Below are 20500 nucleotides of genomic sequence, written 5' to 3' on the forward strand. Positions count from 1 at the left end.
GTATTTCTATTTTTAGTTTTTTGAGGAACCTCCATACTGCTTTCCACAATAGTTGAACTAATTTACATTCCCACCAGCAGTGTAGGATGTTTCCCCCAACAAGGTAAACTTTAGGAGGGATAAATATCAGACTCTATGGTTGAATCTAAAAAGAAAATCTTCACAAGTTATGGAATGAAAAAGTTATATCTTAGCCACAAAATATATGAGAAGCAAGTAAGCATTTAAGCTTTGGGCTTAGATAGATGTAGGCTTACATTTTAGTTACCACCACTTAGTGACTGAGTCTGGAGAAAATATTTATTTATTTATAATTTTTTTAAAAATAGAGTTGATAGACGATACTACACTGGTTTCAGGTGTGCAACATAGTAATTTGACAATTATGTGTATTACTAAATGCTCACCACAATAAGTGTAGTTACCATCTGTCAGCATAACAAAGATATTACAATATCATTGACTAAGTTCCGTATGCTGTACTTTCATCCCTATGACTAATTTATTTTATAATTGAAATTTCTATCTCTTTATCCCCTTCACTAATTTCACCCATTCCCTCCACCCTCCTCCCCTGTGGCAACCACCAGTCTGTTCTCTGTGTTTCTGGGTCTATTTCTGTTTTGTTTGTTTGGTTTTTTTTTTTTTTTTAGATTCTACATATGAGTGAAGTCATAGTATTTGTCTTTCTCTGTCTGAATTATTTCACTTAGGATAATACCCCTAGGCCCATGATGTTGTCACAAATGGCAAGATTTTATTCTTTTTATGGCTGAGTAATATTCCATGGTACATATGTACCATGTCTTCTTTGCCCATTCATGTATTGATGGGCACTTAGATTGCTTCCATGTCTTGACTATTGCAAGTAATGCTGCATAAACATAGGATTGTTTATAACTTTTCAACTCTTTTTTGGGTAAATTCCCAGAGTGAGATTACTGGGTCATATGGTATTTTTATTTTTAGTCTTTTGGGAAACCTCCACACTGCTTCCTATAGTGGCTGTACCAATCTGCCTTCCCACCAGCACTGCACAAGGATTGCCTTTTCTCCACATCCTTGCCAAGACTTGTTGAGTCTAGTCTTGTTGATACCAGCCATTTTGACTGATATTAGCCAATCAAACCAACTGATGGTGGTTTTGATTTGCATTTCCCAGATTATTCTTGATGTTGAGCATCTATTCATGCGTCTGTTGGCCATCTGTATGTCTCCTTTAGAAAAAATGTCTATTCAAGTTCTGTACCCATTTTTTAATCAGAATATTTGTTTTTATGACTTTTTTTAGTGTTGAGTTATATGAGTTCATTATATATTTTGGATATTGGCCACTTATTGGATGGATATCCCTATTTTTTGAAAAATGAACTTAGATCTTTACCCTATACAACATGCAAAAATGGATCATAGATTTAAGTGTACAACTTAAAATTATAAAATCTCTAGAGAAAATCTTTTGATCTTGGCTCATGCAAAGACTCCATAGATATGACACCAAAAGCCCAATCTATAAAAGAACAAGTTGATAAATCAGACTTTTTCAAAATTTAAAACTTCTCTTCAGAAGGCACTGTTAATAAGAGAATGTACTGACAAGACACAGAATAGGAGAAAATATTTACAAAGCATATATCTGATGAAAGACTTCTATCCAGAAAATATAAAGGGCCCTCTAAACTTTATAATAAGAAACAAACAATTCAATTTTAAATAAGGGCAAAAGATTTGAACAGGCAATTCACCAGTAATGTTATATAGATGGCAAATAATGGGAAGATGTTCAACACTATGAATCATTAGGGAAATGTAAAATAAAACTACAATGAGATAACTACTACACTGGAACATATTAGAATGGTTAAAATTTTAAAAGACTGCCATTACCAAGTGTTGACGAGGGTTCTCATAGCACTGTTGGTGGGAATGTAAAATGGTACAATCACTTTGGAAAACAGTTTGACAGATTTTTAAAAATCTAAACAGGCATCTGCCATATGATCCAACTATTTTACTACAAGGCATTTACCCAAGAGAAAAGAAAACACATCCATATAAAAATGTTTAAATGAGTGTTCATAGCACTTCTATTTGAAATAGTTTGACATTGGAAACAGCTCAAACATCCATTAGAAGTTGAATAAATAAAGAAATTGTGGCATATCCATGCAATGAATACTACTCAGCAAAAAAAAGAAATGAAATATTTATACATGTAACACCATGGATGAATCTCATGGGTGAATTATGTTGAGTTAAAGAAGCCAGACAAAAAAAAGACTATATACTATATGGTGCTATTTACATATTTATATAATATATAAATATGCTACTATATTTATATAATACACAAAAATCCCCAAACTAATCTATACTGCCAAATATCCAAAATATATAATGAACTCATAAAACTGAACACTAAAAAAAGTCATAAAAACAAATATTCTGATTAAAAAATGGGTACAGAACTTGAATAGACATTTTTTCTAAAGGAGACATACAGATGGCCAACAGACGCATGAATAGATGCTCAACATCAAGAATAATCTGGGAAATGCAAATCAAAACCACCATCAGTTGATTTGATTGGCTAATATCAGTCAAAATGGCTGGTATCAACAAGACTAGACTAAACAAGTCTTGGCAAGGATGTGGAGAAAAGGCAATCCTTGTGCAGTGCTGGTGGGAAGGCAGATTGGTACAGCCACTATAGGAAGCAGTATGGAGGTTTCCCAAAAAACTAAAAATAAAAATACCATATGACCCAGTAATCTCACTCTGGGAATTTACCCTACCCAAAGAAAGGTTGAAAAGATATAAACACTCCTATGTTTATGCAGCATTATTTACAATAGTCAAAATATGGAAGCAATCTAAGTGCCCATCAATACATAAATGGGCAAAGACGACATGGTACATATGTACCATGGAATATTACTCAGCCATAAAAAGAACGAAATCTTGCCATTTGTGACAACATCAGCACACATAACACTACTCTATAAAAATCTGAATTTTGATATGACCACAAAAAAACCTGTTTCCTTCTCAAGTTTTCTGCATATAAACAGACAATAAAGCCTTCTCCCCAAATGCAGATCTGTAAAGTCCCAGCTGTCATTGCACCCACCTCTGAGCAACAATCATTATTTCTCAAGTGCTGTTGTAATTGCTGTTGTAAATGTGTCCTAAAAACCCAACTATAAAGTTAACTTCCAACAACCACTTGTAAAAATAGTAAGGATGAGGAGAGAAAAGAATAAATTTGTACTTGTCACCCTCAAAGAAGAATAAAATAGTTAATGTGTGCAATTACACACACACACACACACACCCAATAAGCAAATAACAGGGCATGAGGCCATAATTCATATTCATAACTTCCTTGTTCCCCTATTCATTTCCTATTTCCTTTGCCTTCATCCAATACCTCAATTTTTTCTTTCTTTTCTTTGTTATGGTGGTGTACTCCATGTTGCCTGAAATGTCTAAATCATCACTGATTATGCCTTTGGCAAGAGGGTGTGAAAATTGCCATCTGCTGTTAGTTTTTACTATTGACATGAAAATACTAAAAGCCACCCTAGAGAGCAAACTGGGTTCTGGACATAGTCCTTCCCGCCCACCCTTGAGATTTCCTTCGGCAATCAGCATCAGCTGGCCCAGCCAGGAGAGTGACTCTGGCTTGCCTTGGTTCTGTGGCATGGGGAGCCCAAAACGGCCAGGTGGCAGTCTTGTCTTTGAAATCAATGCAATAGTGGTTTCTGTCAGGGTAAAAGAATAACACTGTTTCTTGGGAATCAAGGCTCCAAACTGGCAAAGCTCTACGTCATAGGGATTGGGGGGGTCTGAGGGGAGAATCTGTGGGCAGACTAGGAGATTCAGTAGTGAGAAGACTTCAGTTCGCTTCCCCCTCTGATTCCTAGACCCACACAGTCTGGCTATGGAAAACATAGAACCATTTATTTGTTTATGATTCAAAGTATAATCTACATCCTTTGAAGAAGAACCGTGGTCCTTTCAGAGTATAATCTCCCAACTGCCACCCAACCTCTGGAAGGCCATGCAGCTTTCTAGTAAACCAGCTGCTTCTGGGAGGTATGGGGTTGTTCTAGTTGATTCCATGGGCATGAACCCATTGCTTCACTTCTTTTGAAATGCCTGTCTTGATCAGAAGCAATGTTGTACAAAGTGCACCACATTTTGTAACAACAGATGGTGCTAGAAGACAATTCTGGGCAGGAAAGCAAATATGTGCTCAGAACACATGTCTCAGCCAGTAAGGAAAAATTTTTGCTCCCTTCCATGATGCTGAAGGGGTGCAATGGGATCAACCTGCCCCTGGGGGCTGGCTGCACCCCCTAGGGAATAGTGGCACATCAAGGGCTTCGTTTAGTCGGCAAGTTGGGCATTCAGCAGCACCGACAGTCAGAATGCCTTGATCAGTAAGGTCCGTGTTGTTGAGCCCACACGTAGTCCCCATCCCCACCATTACAGTCACCTGATACACAGATCCATTAAGCGAGCATTGGTTCCTGCCAACCTACATTACAGAATCCTGCTCTTCTTCTAGCATATAAACTATTTCCTCCTAAGTCAGACTTTGTACTTGTCCCCCCTAGAGAAAGCTAAGATTTGACCCTGCCTGTGAGTCTAAAGGCGATAAAAAGTGGCTGGGTTGGGTCTTCAGTAGAGTGGGCATCCTTTGGAAGGCAACTGCCCCCAGGTGAAGTTGCTTTCGGTTTTCAAAAACATACATGGGATGCTTTCTGCTGTAGCTGGCAGTTGCTGAGCCCCAGCTAGGCATTACTGATTAATTAGAGGAAATCCCTGTCAATGTCATTAGAAATGATGAAAAGTAACTTGCAAGTCATTTAAGGGAATAGAACCCCCTCACCACGCCAGCCCTCCCCACGACTACCATAGTTCCTTCTGTGGCAGTTCCCCGATGCATTGTAACTGCTATGGTGCCCTCTAGTGGCAATGGCCCGTCGAACCTTATTTTCTCACGGGCTACTTTTAACAAGGGAAGAGGACACAGATGGACCTTTCCTGGTGATTCTCCTAAAACGAGATAAATGTCCGGAGATTGGGATGCATGTGTTGCAGACTTTCCTCATAGACAGAGACAGGGTGAAGGATTGAATCATCTTTTTAAAGTCTCTGTTAGAGCTGAGGATGGGGCAGAGGAATGTTCTACTCATCTGGCCAACAGAGGCTCTCTTCGAGGCCCAGCAAAAGTGAGGACCTGGCGGGGAAAACACGTGGAAGTCAGGCCCGCAGGCAGCATTTCCAGAAGCTCCTGCCCACCCACCCCTAGCGTCCTCCAGGACCAAGTAACTCTGACATTGTGGGTCACAGAGCCTATCACATTTGGGGACCCCACAGAGGATGTGGGGATCATTATCATGTCTTTCTTTCAACAAAAGCAGTCTTAAAATATTGAACTAGCTTGCGATTACAGAGATATGAGATGGCAGAGACAGGCAAGCCAGCCCAGCTCTTCTGCATGAGATGGCTTCCTCTGCCTCTCTGCCCCGTTCCTTGAGACACCCAGTCCACAGACAGCAACACCCATGGGGGCCACACCTTGAGGGACCTCATTATCAAACACAGAAAGATGGTTTTCCAGGAACAGAGAGCAGCTTTGCTGGCTACCCCCAAACATGACCTACTCCTGGGTTCATGGGGAGTCATGGAAGTTTGTTTCTGGAGGCTTCTGTCTTTCTTTGCTGTCCTCCACAATCCTCATGCCCCCTTCACTGGTGACACCCCCACTCCTGGCCCTTCCTTTCTTAGGCCTCCAGTGCCAGTAGCCTCTTTGTTACATCTTTCTTGCTCCTTTCTTATTGAGCCACAAGGTGTCCTTATTGTCCACAGACCAAAGGTCCTGGGCTGTGTATACACACAGACCACTAAGCCCATCCAAGGAGAGAGCTTTGACCTCACGGGGACAGTTTCTGGATTTCTTCCAAATTTTAACCCACTGTGAGCCCTCTGGCACATGGAAGCCTTGCTGTCCTCACCGTGCCGTGCTTCACCTCACTACACTTATTCCTCAGCTTTTAATCTTTTCTTGTCTTAACTGCAACACACACATTGCTGAATCACTAAATTCTACCCTTCCTTCTAGGCCACAATCACTCTCCGCGCACCGCTGACACTGCTCTAGGACCTTCCACATCACATCAGTATAGACCAGTTTTTATGCCACTAAAGCAGGAGCAGAGAACACTATATACTAGATTTGTTCATTTAACAGAGAACTTTAAAATCTGCCCCCTAGTCCATTTTTTTTAACATGATAGCTCACTCTTTAATAGAAAAGTTTTCCACCACCTTAGAAATTAGAGTTAAATCGATTCCTTCAACTATATATAGATTTCTCTACATACTTATAACTGTGTTCCTTCACTCCTCCCCCTAGAGGTATATATTATGCACCATTCCCATGTCCTACACAGGGCTAAGTCCTGTGAATTCAGTGGTGAACAAAATAGATGTGGTCCCTAGCTTCATGGGGCTCCCATTGTAGGACACGGCAGACATAACAGGTAAACACAAGGAAAAATGTAATTCCAGATTGTGATTAGTGGTTTGAGATGACAGTGCCAAGAAAAATAGAAGGAAGCCTATTTTTAGATCGTGACACCAGAGAACATCCGAGGAAGCGGTATAAGTAACCCGAGATGTCGTGAAAGAGAGAATTGCCAGAGAGTTCCAAGTAGAGGGAACAGCGTGTGGGGGGGCCCCTGCAGAGGATGAGTGTGACCCAATCCCTGGAACGTAGCGCTGTGACTGTCATGCAGAAAGCAGAGGATGGTGTGGCTGAAGGATAGTGTGCAGAGGCTGAGTCAGGCAAGGTCTCCAAGGCGCTTGAGTTTATCCTATGTGCCGTACAAAGCCATAAATGATGAAAAGCCAGGAAATACGGTCTAGTTTACTAGGAAACCGTTGGAAAATATGTGAGGAATGGCTTACAATCGTTGAGAGTGGCAGAGAAGGACAAGTGAAGAGGCTGTGGCAGTGGTCCCGCTGATGCCGGTGGTTTGGACCATAGGTGATGGTGGCAAGGGAACTCATTTCAGAGGTAAAATCACAGGACTTGGTGATCATTTGTACCCACTTTTAATTTATCCTTATTGTCCAGGAACACATTTTTTTACCAGTTTGTTCAAGGACAATCCTGGGGATTATATTTTCTGAGTATATGAGTGACAATTTGCCTAGGCACAGAATTCTTCTTGAGTCATACAACCTCTTTCCTTCACAATTCAAAAGGCTTTGTGCCACTGTCATCTAATGTTTAGAAATACGGGGGAGAAATCTGAAGTAGTGACTTTTTTCTTCTGGCATATTTATTTATAGGATTTTTATGCTGTTTAAGATTTTAAAATTCTACAGGAATAGGTTTGAGAGTGATTCCTTTATGAACTTGCCCCACACAGTATTTCGCCTACTCAGTACCCACCCCCCACTTCCTCTGGAGTCAGCAACCCCATGATCCTCTGGAAAACTGCCTCTCGCTTTCTGGCAATCCGTGCGGACACTGGATAGAGCTGACCGCCCTTCCTCCCAGGAGTGGGAGTACGCTCCCAATGAAACTAATGTAAAAAGCCTTCTCAGTCACCTAGATCCATTCAAGCGTGAGTACAAGACCCAAAAGAGGCTGATCAGAGCCAATGAGGATTAACCCAAAGTTAATGCCACGAGTATTAGAAATGAACTCTTTCCTTCCATTGGGCTTGGAATGCTAGGAAAAGTGTAAGCCTGGAGTGACGGGATGCCACCGTAAGAACAATCTAAGAATGAAGCCAACTTAGAGGAAAGCTGGAGCTGGAGAGAGGGTTTCCCCGTGACCCCTTGGACTTTTATGTGAGCCACTAAAAACCCTCTCTTGTTTAAGTTAGTTTGAGCTGGGATTCTGACACAACCCAAAGATTCCTGATTAATACAATAAGCACATTCAATTTTAAAACCAAGATTTTGCTTAAGGCCAATAAACGTTCTACGTATGGCTTCTGCTCCAAATGATTCTATTAACTATTTTAGAAAGTCCAGTAATTTGTGGGTTGGCTTGTTGATATCTGACTTTCACAGTTATTTTATTCTTTCCTTTTTGTTCTCTATCTTGTGCTTTTGTGTTCTAGGAAATTTATCTTCACTTTGTCGTTTACTCACTGATTTAGTTCCCTGCAGTGTCCATTTGCAAGCCCTGGCTTCTTACTTTAGAGTTTAACTCAATAACCATGTATTCCAGACTAATAATATTTTCCTCCCATTCGGATCATTTACTTTTTATAATGGCTGGTTCGAGTCACAGAGACAGAATTTTTTTTTAGCATCTAGCATAGGGTATTCTTTGATAAATAAACAAAAAATAATGAATGTAATTGTCACTCATTTGGCTGATGAATGACTTTCCTTATATTATTCAACTCCCCTTAGCCTGCTTCATCTTTATAGCTCCAACCACTTGAGAGAGAGATATAGAGAGAGAAAGATAGTTACAGATTAGAGAAATAGAGAGAGATGGAGATGATGGAGATAGGGATAAAGACCTCCCAAGACTTAGAACAATGCCTGGCACAAGTTGCACTCAAGAACTATTTGTTGGACATGTAAATGAATGACATAAATGCAATAATTTGTTCACAGCGTCCTTGAGAAAGTAAACCAGCATGAAAAGATAAGTAACAGTCCAAGAAAGCTAACTGAGGGCAATCAGAAATGTAGACATAACTGGGAGCCAAGTGAATTGTACAGATACAAGTATATTCTAGAATCAGAGCCGGAGGGGGCAGGGGACATCACTTAGTGCTTGAATGATCAGAACAGGGTCCACAGAAGAACCAAGGATGAAGGGGAACTTTGAAGAAGGGACATGATTTGGAAAGGGAGGGAGCTGGTGGAGTGTTCTTCCAAAGAGCATTCCTCTAGGATTCAGATCATCCCACCCACAGCAGTTGGTACCCAGTCAGTCCTTGTAAGGCACGGCTGCTTTGCCTATCATGTAATGGAATTTCAGGGCCCAAACAAATCAAGGATTTTAGGTGGAAAAATCCCAGCCCATCTCTTCCTCCTCCACCACCAAATCAAGGTGCAGAAATAGTCATGGAGACCGTCTGGGGGGCGTTTGTTGGGCAAGTCGCTCTCTGGTGTTTCTGCTTGATTCCTAGGCCGTTGTGTCAGGCATCTAAGGAGCAGATGTCCTCCTGATTGGGCTTGTTCTATTTCTAGAAAGATGCTGACATCAACAAAAGTTTGTTATTGAGAGTAAAGACACAGCCTATGACTCAGATGATGCAGGCTCAGGGGGACTCCATACACCCTAATTCCTTCCATCTCTAGTCACTTTCAGCTTCTCACTACCCACATGATTTCAATGCACCCAACCAGCAGGGAATCAAGGAGGTGTAGAAAACAGATGAAAATAAGAAAATCAGTTAACCTCGAAGCCAGAGAATGTCTGTGCTGGAAAAGACTTCACTGACCCCAGCTCTCCCAGTGCAGGGGCCCTCTGTGCCATGGCTTGGACAGATGTCACCCAGCTCGGCTCCATGGCTGCCAGGGCCTGGGAGCCTGCATCCAGCAATTGCCATCAGCAAACTCAGCAGGCAGGTGTAAATGGCAAGCCACCCATATTTAAATATAATGAAAATAAATATATGTAATATATTTAAATGTATAAAGCCCTTCTTTCTGGGGTTTTACACAGCTAGATAGATCCCTGTGCTGCCCTACAGGACAAAGAGAGGTAACAGTTTTCTAAGCCTCCTGCCGTGTTGTGGTGGGAGGGGAAAAGACGAAGATGGAGGTGGGGGAGAGAGAAAGCGATTTGATATTGTAATGCTCAAGCTGGAAATGATTTTCCCTCTCTCCTTAGTGGAGTAGCCTCCAAATGCTACTCCTGAAGCAATGCTAGACTGGCCTTTCCAGAATCCACAGGGAGATTTATGCAGAGCCCCGGATCCTCCCCCCGAAAGCCCAACTTCAGTAGATCTGGGGGTGAGGCCTGGGCATGTCTATTTCCTAAAGGTTCAGATTATTTTGTAGTGCATCCAGGTTGAAATCCACTTCCTTATGGAGTTGTGGTCTGGACCACCCCATCCCGGATGATTAAAAAAAAAAAAAATGCTATAATCCCTAAAACTCTTGCAAGCAGATAGCTCTTTGAGACCTCTCAGGTTCCCTCAGGCCGTGTTTTCTGAAATCATATTTTTGAACTACTGAAGGCAGGCTGATGAATGCTTCCCAAGGCCCCGGCCCAACCACACCCTAAAGCCTCACCTGAGGCTGCAGCCAAGCCTCCCCACCTCAGCTCACCCTCTTTGTTGCAGGCCACCCAAGATGCTGACAGGAACAAAAACGACTTGTTTTTGAGAATTAAGATACAAGCTATGATTAAGATGACGCACACATGTTCACGGAGGGAGACTCTCACATCCGACCTACCTTCCTCCATCCACAGAGAGTCACGTTGCTACTCTAACCACATCAGTAATTCCGAAAGACGGGGACTCCTACACACAGCCTCCAGGTCAATGCCTCTGACTGGGGCAGGGCCCTGGAAGGGGGCCAGCCCTGGTTCCTGGCACCTCAGGTTCTCTTGGCATTAACACCTCAAGCCCATGGGTGCACCGCATTGTGCAGGGCAAGGTTCTCATCTCGTGGACTCTTTGGCGTGCTTGTTTAAAAAGGCAGACTTTGGAGCCCCACAAAAAACTGAATACCTGGAGTGGGGCCAGGAAATCCGCCTTTTGAAAAGCAGACCAAGGTAATCGGAGCAAGGCTGCCCTTGAACTTCACCCACTTAGGGCTGAATGCCTAAAGAGGGAAAGTATAAAGACGAGGGGGCAACTTCTTCCCTGCCCTCCCAGGGCCGTGGTGGCGTCTCTTCTTGAGATCTGGGTTGGGTCCCCTATTTTTTGACATTCCCTTCACCTTCCTATCTATTCTCTTCCTCAAGGAAAGTTCTTATCTGTCAGAAGATGGGTCTTTTATTTTTTAAGCCTAGCAGTTACCCTTGTGTGAAGATCCAGCTCTATCCATTCAGGCAGAGGGGACAGAGCAAAGAGACAAGACACGTGGGCAGACAGACTGTACAGGGAGGAAAGGACATGGGTGGGGGACAAGCCCAGGCTTGGAACTGCCCGGGTCAGAAAAGAAAAATCCATACCCCATCATGGCATTCAGAATTGAATTCTCAAGTGGTTACTTACTCACTAATTTTTTTTCCCAACAAGCCCAGGAAATCAAAAAGATATGGATCGAGTCATGGCTCCCTCACTTATTGGCTGTTACTGGGCACATTATTGAGCCACTCTGAGATGTAGCCCCCTTAAATGGGGGCGATCACTCCATAGGGCTGCTGTTGGCTTTAATGAGGTGACATATTTAAAGTGCCCGGCCTAGATTTGGGTGCATGACCGGCAGTCTAAAATCCCTGCATCTTATCAACCACGTGACTGTCAAGTGCACCTTCTGCTCTTCCTCTCTTGTTCCTCTTCACTCCCTCTAGGCTTCGGCCCACCCGCCTGACTTACTGTCCTCTGGAGTCCCGATAAGCCACGGGCTTGGGAATCTCACGGGCCTGGTCCAGTCCTGTCTCCATCACCAGCTCATGAGCCGTGTGGCCCTTCTTGGCTCCTGTCTCCTCCTCTGGCGGTAATAGCCACTTGGCCAGGTTGTCATAAAGGTCTGGCACAGCAGTGCACTCAAGGAGCCCAGTGCCACCCTTGGCACCTAGAATGTTCTGTCCTTCCTTCCCTCCCCACTTCCCTCCAGGATCCCGTATCTTCCAGGATTCTCCACCTTGGTGACATTGTTCAAACTGCTTCTTTCACCTGGAATGCCCCTTCCCCATTTTCTGCTTGTTGAAATTCTTCCCAAAGCTGTCTTCATACAACCCAATCCCAATGGACAGGATGCCCAGATAAACCATATGCCATTAATAAATAGAGAATTCACTGAGAGTCTGCTATATGTCAGGCACTGTTGCTAGTGCCCAGAGATTCAGAGATGATTGAGGTCTCATCCCTGAGCTCCACAAATACAGTCAACCTAACCTAAGAACAAATAACGGCAATTCTTTGAGGTGAGAGTAGTAACAGCAGTGCGTCTAAAGTGCTGCCTGAGTACAGAGGAGGATGCTCTTGAGTCAGACGGAGTGGGGAAGCCTCCCCAGAGACGAGGACCTTTGGCTTAAGTGATGTTTAATAGGCAGAGAAGAAGAAAAAGGCCATCCTAACCTTCGGAGGTAGGCAGGGAAGTCTGCATGGCTGGAGGCCTACCTGGAGAAGAAAGGGGATGGAGACAGCTCTGGGAAGGTAGTAGGAGGGGACTAGGGCATGAATGGTGGTTCTCTGTGACCAGGGAAAGGTCCCAAGAAATTGGCTCCATTCCACCCCTGCCTAGGCATGTTGGGACAGCGGAGAGCAGACCTCCAGTCCCATGAGCGATCACACTCCAGGACAGAAGCAGTCTCTAAAAATCACTTATCCTGAGCCCTCATCATATCATTGGCTCAGGGGCCTTGGGCAGTAGGATTGTAACTCAGAGGACACGGTATGGAGACGCCATTCTGCTGACCTTTTATTTTTTAAGTACAAATGGGCATTTCTTTTGATTTCTTAAATTCAGTTACAAAATTTAGAAAATCCCACTCCACTCACGAGGGAGTGAAAGTTAGAAGACTCAGTACTTTCTGAGGAAGGTTGCAATTTGGGAGTGAAAATTTCATCTCAACCATCCAGCCGTCTCTCTCCATGAGCCAGAGGTCAATGACCACAGGGCTGGTGCAATGCCCCATGCTGGGGCCTTCTAGAATATGTTCCATGCCAGATACTGCTGCTGGTCTCCAGGGTCTGCCTGGTCCCATGCCTGAAGCAGCCAACATCATTGCCCTCCAGATGCCAGAGCAACTGGCTGTTGATTCTTGCTCATCACTGCCTGGGCTTAGCACGCAAGACCCAGCTAGGTCCCTGGTCAACCTCACCATTCCTTCCCCACATGTTCCTTGTGCTGCTGCAGCCACACTGAATGCACAGTAGGCCTTCCACAGTGCCTGAAATGTCCTTCACCTGTGCCTGTTTGGAAGGGTCTGATCACAGTCACTCCTTGGTCCTTTCCTCTGCTCCCAAGACCCCAAACACACACTCACATCCAACTCACATGCCACTGTTCCTGATACAACCTTCCTTGACTAACCTCTTCTCCCCTAGGTTGTAATACTCTCTCAGTGAAGTCTTAGAGCACTTCTCCTGTTGTGCAGACACATATCTGATGATTCATCTGTGACCCCCAAGGAAACCAGGCTCCTTCAGGGCAGTGCAGGAGACTTAGCACATCTCTAGCCTCAGTGCCTAGCAGAAAGTCCAGTTCACAGTAAACATTGGGTATTGATGGTCTCCACCACTAAGTAGGAAGTTCCACGGGGAAAGGGTTTTCTTTGTGTTGTTTAGTGTTGTAGCCCCTGCACTGCCAGGACAGTGCCTGGTATGAAGAAGGCACTCAATAAAAATGCATTGAATTAACTGGATTTAATCAACTCAAGACAATGCAGTGATGAAAGACGTGGCCAGGTTGTTTAAGTTTCCTGAAAATTTACTTATTTGGGGATTGTCATGACTTCAAATATTTATTGAGCACTTACCCAACTTTTTTTTTTGCACAAGCAATGAGATACATAAAGATAAACAAACTAGCTCATAGATATGTGGGATGAGGGATAAACTGTTTATAACAGCAATGCTAACACAGACAGGAAGCGGTAAGTGCCATGGAAGAGGGACAGATAAAGTCCCTTCTCTCATAGGATGGGACCAGGATCTTCATGGTGGACAAGCCATTTGACTTGGGACACCTTTGTGATGTTTTCCCAGTCTGCCCCTGGCCGCCACTGGTCCCCTGACGGTAGCTGATTAGAGAGTGGACATCTGATTGAGGCTGAGCCTTTAGCCCCTGTCTCCCAGGATTGGGGATTAGAGATTTCAGAGCGCTACTCCATTTTTACTGGTCCTTGAATTAAAGGCAAACAGCTTCCAGAGCTGCGTGCTGTGGTCTTTTGCAAACTGCTCAAAAAGGCAGAGAAGGCTGGTCTGGGGAGAGGACAGAATCAGGGGCACCAAGGAAAGCAGAACAGAGCGGACACCCAGCCTCAGCTAGCAAGAGGCTGATGCCTGGCTCTCTGACGACGTCCACTTCTGGAGCAGTCCCTCAGTGACCTGCAGCAGCTTCTGCCCCTGGATATTCGGAGACACCCCAGGCTCCCTACAATAAACACCCACTTTTTGCTTCAACTAGACCCTATCGCACCAGCCAGCGCACCTTGGTGAAGGTGGTATAGGTGTAAATAAGCAGGTCATGGCTGAGATGCGAGCTAATGGGGAGGGGAACGAGGTTAAAGTTTATTGTCCATCCTTTCCAGTCCATGTTCCCTCACTCCCCCTAGCCTCTCAAGTCCCAGGGCCCCTCCAGCCCCTCTCAGCCTGGCCCACAGCCTAGAAGCCAGGGACTTTCATGGCTCAGGCTAAAGCAGTCCCAGCAATTTGAGGGTATCTGGCAGCAGTCTTCCAGATCCCTAGAATAAACTGGATACCCGCAATCCCAGAGAATGACTTCAAGTTCCCTGTAACAGAAGTGATTCACTGCATGAAACAAAGCTAAGAAATGTCTGCAAATAAGCATACTTACGTCCATTCACATGTGTGGGTGGTGAGGAACACACAGATTCATATGTAAATACTGTCTATATGTCTTCTTGGAATCATGTCAGTGCATGCAAGCATCTATCTATGGAGAAAAATCATAACAAGTCATCATTACAAAGAAAGTACTGTAAGCTCCCACTTTCTGGTGGCTTTGAGGTCTGTTAAAGTGCAGACACTGCAACCTTTTTACAAAAACTTAGCCCAGCTGCTCTGAGCCAAGTCACACCTTCAATCAAGGCTTGTGCTGTGTGCGAGGGCTCCAGGAGGAGAGGAGGGTCTCTGGTGTTTCTCATTGTAGGACCCTGCCATTTGGCTTATGGGATGGGGGAGGTTTGGGTGGAGTCCTGAGGCATAGACAATCGGAGGAGAGCTCTTCTTAAGAAAAAATGAATAAATATGGATATACATCATTAATATAAAAATAGGACAGGGGTTTTGGAAGGGCCAGTGCCAGTGAGAGACCCCAAAGCTTTCGTTTTCATTAGCTTCGTGGGAAATCAACTTGGGGGTGGGAGGATGGGAACTTGAACTTGAACTTCACTTTCCTTCCTTTGGCTTTTGTCATTTCCATACAGATTGAAGTCCTGGGAGAAGCATAGATCCACGAACACAACCACTTTGCTCAGAGAGGTGATGTGTGGGCTGGGATGAGGGCTTCCACAGGCCCCCCACAGGTTGGATGACACACCAGCCAGGTGGGAGGGAGAACACGGGCAAGGCAGCTGGAAAGCACAAGAAATGAGCAGTTTCTCTCCCATTCTTGCCATCCCTCTAAGCAGCAGTTCCCAGACTTTTTAATACCAATCACATCATTTCTCCTTTTCACAGATTTCCCTCCTTTTCAGCCCCCGGCTCACACAATCCTTTCCTGTAGTGGGTGGGGGTGGGCAGGGAGACTCGCCCTCCCCTTGCAGCACCACCCCAGGCCAGGGTCCAGGCACGGAGGCCATGGCACTAAGAATGTGGGCTCAGAGTCAGGTTCCCTGCGCTTGAAGCCCGTTTCAGCCCGTTGTCAGCCCAGTGGCCTTGGGCAAGTATTTGCAGCTTTCTCCCGAACTTTCAATTTCCTGTCTGTACAACTGAGATGAAATTAGGCCCCATCCCATGGGGGGTATTGTGCAAATAATTCAAGGAAAATGTCTAACACAGTCAATCACAGTCAATGCTTGTAAGGTGACTCCCACGCATCACGACTTGCCAGCCCTGCTGGCCACTAGCCGTCTGATTTAGTTTTCTGGTTTCCCCACCTCCTGGAGGATCATCTCCTGTTGGAGAGTCTCCTCTGTTGTCCCTCTCTCTGAGGAACTTGAAGCATCACTCAGGTGTACTGCCTTGGAGCTGTAGACAAGGAACTTGGGACAATTTTTCTCTTTTTTGCAGCTGGCCAAGGTAAGGCCCAGAGCTATTAGGGGCAGGACCAAAGCGTCAGAAAAGGCAGAGGCTTGTCTACAAGTGGAACCAAAGTCCCATGGCCCCTTAGGACCGTTCTCAGGATTGGGAAGCTGTGTGGGGTTGCCTCTCCCCAGTGACCCTACTGGGGATGGAAGGGTAGGCAGCCAATGGTCCAGGGGAAATCACCTGTCCCCACCACCTACAGCAGGTAGAGACAGGGCTCCTCCTTCAATTCCAGCTCACAACCAAACTGAGAAAGTTCTGGGTTCCCTGAGCGGTCAGGACGTCTGTGGCCCTGATCCATCTCTAGCTCTGGCATTAGCTAGCTCTGGGATTCAGGTCTTTTGTCTCTAAAATCAGGGGCTGAAATGGCCAGCTACTGTTATTTTTTGGCCATGGACACAGCTAAGTGTTTGTGAAGAACAGGAGTGGGTCTGGAGGTGGCAGCAGGAAGTCTGGTGGGGCCTTGAGCAAGAAAAAAAAATCAGGGTACTGAGGTGCTCCAATCTGGAGAGCAACTGTTCAAGTAATATTTCTCTTTAGGCATAAACGAGCATAAATACCTGACCATTCCCATTTTGGCAGGAAAACAGTGAGGGGCTCCAGATCAAATTACTGTAGCAGAAATTAAGGTGTTTCCAAGAATAGGTGAACTTTCTGAGGTGTGGAACATTGAAATGAGTGACCGCAGGTAAATGTAGAAGCCCTTTGGTGTCTCTGACTTCCATGTGTTCTGCTTAGGAGGAGACATAACACCATACATGTTATGTCCCCACCCACCTATTCCCCACCATGGATTCCTTCCCTGCCTGAGAATTCTAGAATTCTGCATGAGTTGAGCAAGAAAGTACAAAGGAGGACTGACTTGGCGAAAGGGATGGGTTTGGCAATGAATGTGTCATAGCATGACCCCAGACAAGTTACTTAACTTGACAGTGCAAAACTTGACAGTGTTCACATCCTGTCCACCAGCAAGCTGTGCACTGCATGGGGGGAGCCCTGACCCTCAGAGGATGACCCCAGCACTGGAGTCAGGGAAGGTTCTCCTTCCTCGAAGTCCTGCCCCAGTTTCACGCTCCGCACAGAGACTGTGACCTGGGTCATCGGGCAATGTTACCCACCTCTGGCCAGTGAGATCCCTCAGTTTGCAGCCCTGAGCTGGACAAAGGGTGAGGGAGGATCCAGAGGAAGAGGATGACGGTCTTCAAGGGATCCTAGAATGGTGGGGAAACAATTATGGACTCTACCCCCAGGAGCTGCCAAACTAATGGCAATGCAAAATAATCCTACAGGAGCTGTGGAGGATAAAACAATATTGTGCAAAAATAAGCATAGCTCAAGCCACCCACCTCGTGAAGGAAGACGAATGAACTGAATTAATTAGAGAAGGCTTCTTAGAGAAGGTGAGTTCTAACACCAGTACTAGAAGGAATAAGGAGAAGGGAGTCATTGATTCAGGCACGACTGACAGAATGTGAGAAAGACGAGAGAACGCAAGTGCCCGGCTGTCCATGTGCAGAGGCCACATGGACTCACAGCAAGTTTCTCCCAAGCGCTGGGTCTGTCTCCCCGTCCATGGAATGAGGGAGATGGCAGATTAGCTTGATCCTACAGCTCCTTCCAGCTCCGGCATTCCACGTGCTACAATCTTAACATATGAGAAAGAGTCCGAGGGTGAGCTGGCTTAGACAGAGTGGAAAATGGGTGTAAGTAGGAGGGAGAGAGCCCAGGCTCTGGAGGCATCTAATCTGAATGTAATCCACGTACATCACCTTGGGCTGAACAAACTCAAAGTCTACCCCCCAACTCGAGCATGATCCAGGACTGGTCCCTGTAAAGCAGCCCCAGGGCAAAAGGCAACCTGTGTGTATGACAGAATAAACGCAGCTGGATGCAGAAACCAAAATGTGTCAAGAAGGTGGGGCTGGGTCTAGAAAGGCCCTACAGCTTTAAAATGACTCATCTGTCCCCTCTCACAACAGACCACTGGTCGACTGAACAGTCCCAGCTCTGGCTGCCAGGTCTTACTCTCAATTCTCAAATTCTTCAGCTGACCTGTGTGTCTGGATCTAGAATGGCTCTGATGTCTGAGCTGTTTGCACAGAGAGAAGAGAGAGACCCCTGCTCCAAGACAGTGGCCTAGTCTAGAGCAGGACAGCCAGGATTGCTTCAGTTGGAGCCAGGAGAAGTTGAGAGTAAGAGGGTACACTGGGAGGCCTTGGGTGGTCTGCAGAGCACAAGGTGTGGGGCCCCTCATCCTGCCGACAGGATGAATTCACCAGACTCTGCCCTGAGATTTCCAACATTTTCCATCATACGGCACTTTGCTCATTCAAACGTGCATCGTGGGTAGAAATAGATACAGAGTAGAGTGAGTGCAGCAGTATTACAGTTTGACAAAGCAAAGGGCTTGGCACAGGTCATGAAACATGGTCCAGGGAAATCCCCAAACACAAGAGCCCCAGCTGGTTTCCCCGTCACTTTGGGTAACTTTCCATTGCCACCCCTCACTCTCACCCCCTCTCAGGGCTCTTCTAAAGAACCTACTACTCACATCGTGACTTGTTTGATATGGGAATCCAAAGAAGCAATGAGCCCAGTTCCTCAACTTGTGAAACTAAAGTCTACATAGAAGACAGAACTTACATTCATGCCACAAGTAGGGAGGACTCAAGAAGGTATACGACAGTCAAGGGCCCGACGGAAATATGATGCTCAGAGAAGGACAGGGCAATGAGAACTGAAGCAGTCAGAAGAGGTTTCGGGGAGAAGGAACTTCTGGGGCACAGTAGCATACAATCTGTGGGCATATGGGGGGCAAGAAGGCAGGGGGAGTGGTTTAGGGAAGTATATGATAGGACAGACCACAGAGAGAAACCAGAGAGTGAAATAAGCCACCATTTGTTGAGTGCCTACTGTATGCCCTATGCTGCATCAGGCACCTTCCATCTGTTATTTCATTTTATCCTCCCAACAAGAGTGTTGGTGTCTATTTCCATTTTGCAGATGGGGAAATTGAGGTGTTTATATGAATCTAGCCTGGTCATTAATAAGTCTCTGCCTATGGTCAAGCTGTGGAGCAACTTGATGGCCACAGTGATGGAGTAAGGCTGGCCTGGCAGTGGCACCTAGGATAGAGAACACTGTCCATCTCTCGCCTGAGGGGTCAAGAGGAGACAGGAGCCAGGAGCCCTCTAGATGTCTTTGGGATACTGTGTGATGACCTCTGACCTGGGGATTCACCCCTGTGACTCATGCACTAAAATTAGCCTTTGCCCCAAGGGTCTTTACCCATACCTGGTGTCGGCCCTGTCCCACTCTCCTTCCCCTGGTGCTCAGCTTCTCCATCTTGTCAACGGGCACACTCCTTCCTGGTGCAGCAAATAGATGATTTAATTAATCATCACCAACTGTGAAGGAGGCCAGCGAGGTGTTATCATCACAGTCACCCAAACTGCTGCTATGACTAACCAATTAGTGTCAGAGATACAGAAAGCAGTGATAATTATTGTCATTATTTTTCCAGCCTTTGTGTATTTCCGATTTTCAAGGTTCCAGGTGTGAAAGGAAGGCCCAACCTTTCCCAGAATTGAGAGAACACAACGTTTGGCTCAGCCTCCCGCCCAGCCTTGTGGTCCTCATGGGGTCCTCTTGACTTGCCCAACAGCACCTGATGGGAGTCTGAGTGTCACTGAGCCATCTGGGGCCGGGGTGAGTCAGGCCAGATGGGGGAATCGGAGGCATTCTACAGAGCGTGGGTGCCAGAGCGTGCAGTCGGGGAATCCCTCAAGGGAACCGTGGACCCGTGCTGACCAAGGCCGGCCTGAAGGAAAACCCTGTCTTGCTACATGACTCCTGATTCATGGCTTTTCCCTCCTGGGACTGGGCTCACGTGCTGTCCCCGAGGCAGCCATCACCAGCTGTCTCACATTACTTTAAAAATAGCCACCCCCCAAATTCCTCAGACAGCAAATTCCACCTGAGATGGAGAGACTCAAGTGTCAGACACTATAAAGTCATCTGCCTGGTCGGGATGCAACTCCAGGACCTGCCTAGCTGACTGTCAGTGGCCCACTTGGGTGTATCCCACAAACACATCCAACACAAATCCATGAATCCACTCGGGAATTGATCTTAAAAGCCCTTCATGCTTTTAGAATACATGTTAGAATACAAACCATTCCCAAGAAAGTGACAGAAAAAGGGACAAGGGAACTAACATTTATAGGGTATTTTCTATGTGCTGGACACCATCTGGTGAACTTTAAATACATCATTCGAGCTCCTCTTCACATGGGCCCATGAAATGTGTCACTGTGAGTCTGACTGGAGGGGACGCTGAAGCTCAGGGGCTCCATAATTTGCTCAAGGAAGCCCAGCAGAAGCTGGCAGAGTTG

The 20500-nt window shown here is 45.6% G+C and overlaps 1 long non-coding RNA gene across 4 annotated transcripts in view; it reads right to left on the minus strand.

Moving 5' to 3' along the window:
- Positions 1-20500, minus strand: part of LOC118971827 (uncharacterized) — a 48680-nt gene that overhangs the window by 8917 nt on the left and 19263 nt on the right. For 2 of the 4 annotated variants that reach the window (XR_012122898.1, XR_012122901.1), the window contains exons 1-2: positions 17225-17428; positions 14695-15433 (exon numbers count right to left, since the gene is read on the minus strand). This is a non-coding gene — a long non-coding RNA (uncharacterized lncRNA). Of the gene's footprint in view, positions 1-14694; positions 15434-17224; positions 17429-17452; positions 19178-20500 lie in introns of those variants that run through there. The other 2 variants (XR_012122899.1, XR_012122900.1) reach the window with 2 other exon arrangements.

This window comes from Manis javanica, chromosome 11 (genome assembly GCF_040802235.1).
Source record: "Manis javanica isolate MJ-LG chromosome 11, MJ_LKY, whole genome shotgun sequence".
Classification (NCBI taxonomy): Eukaryota; Metazoa; Chordata; class Mammalia; order Pholidota; family Manidae; genus Manis; species Manis javanica.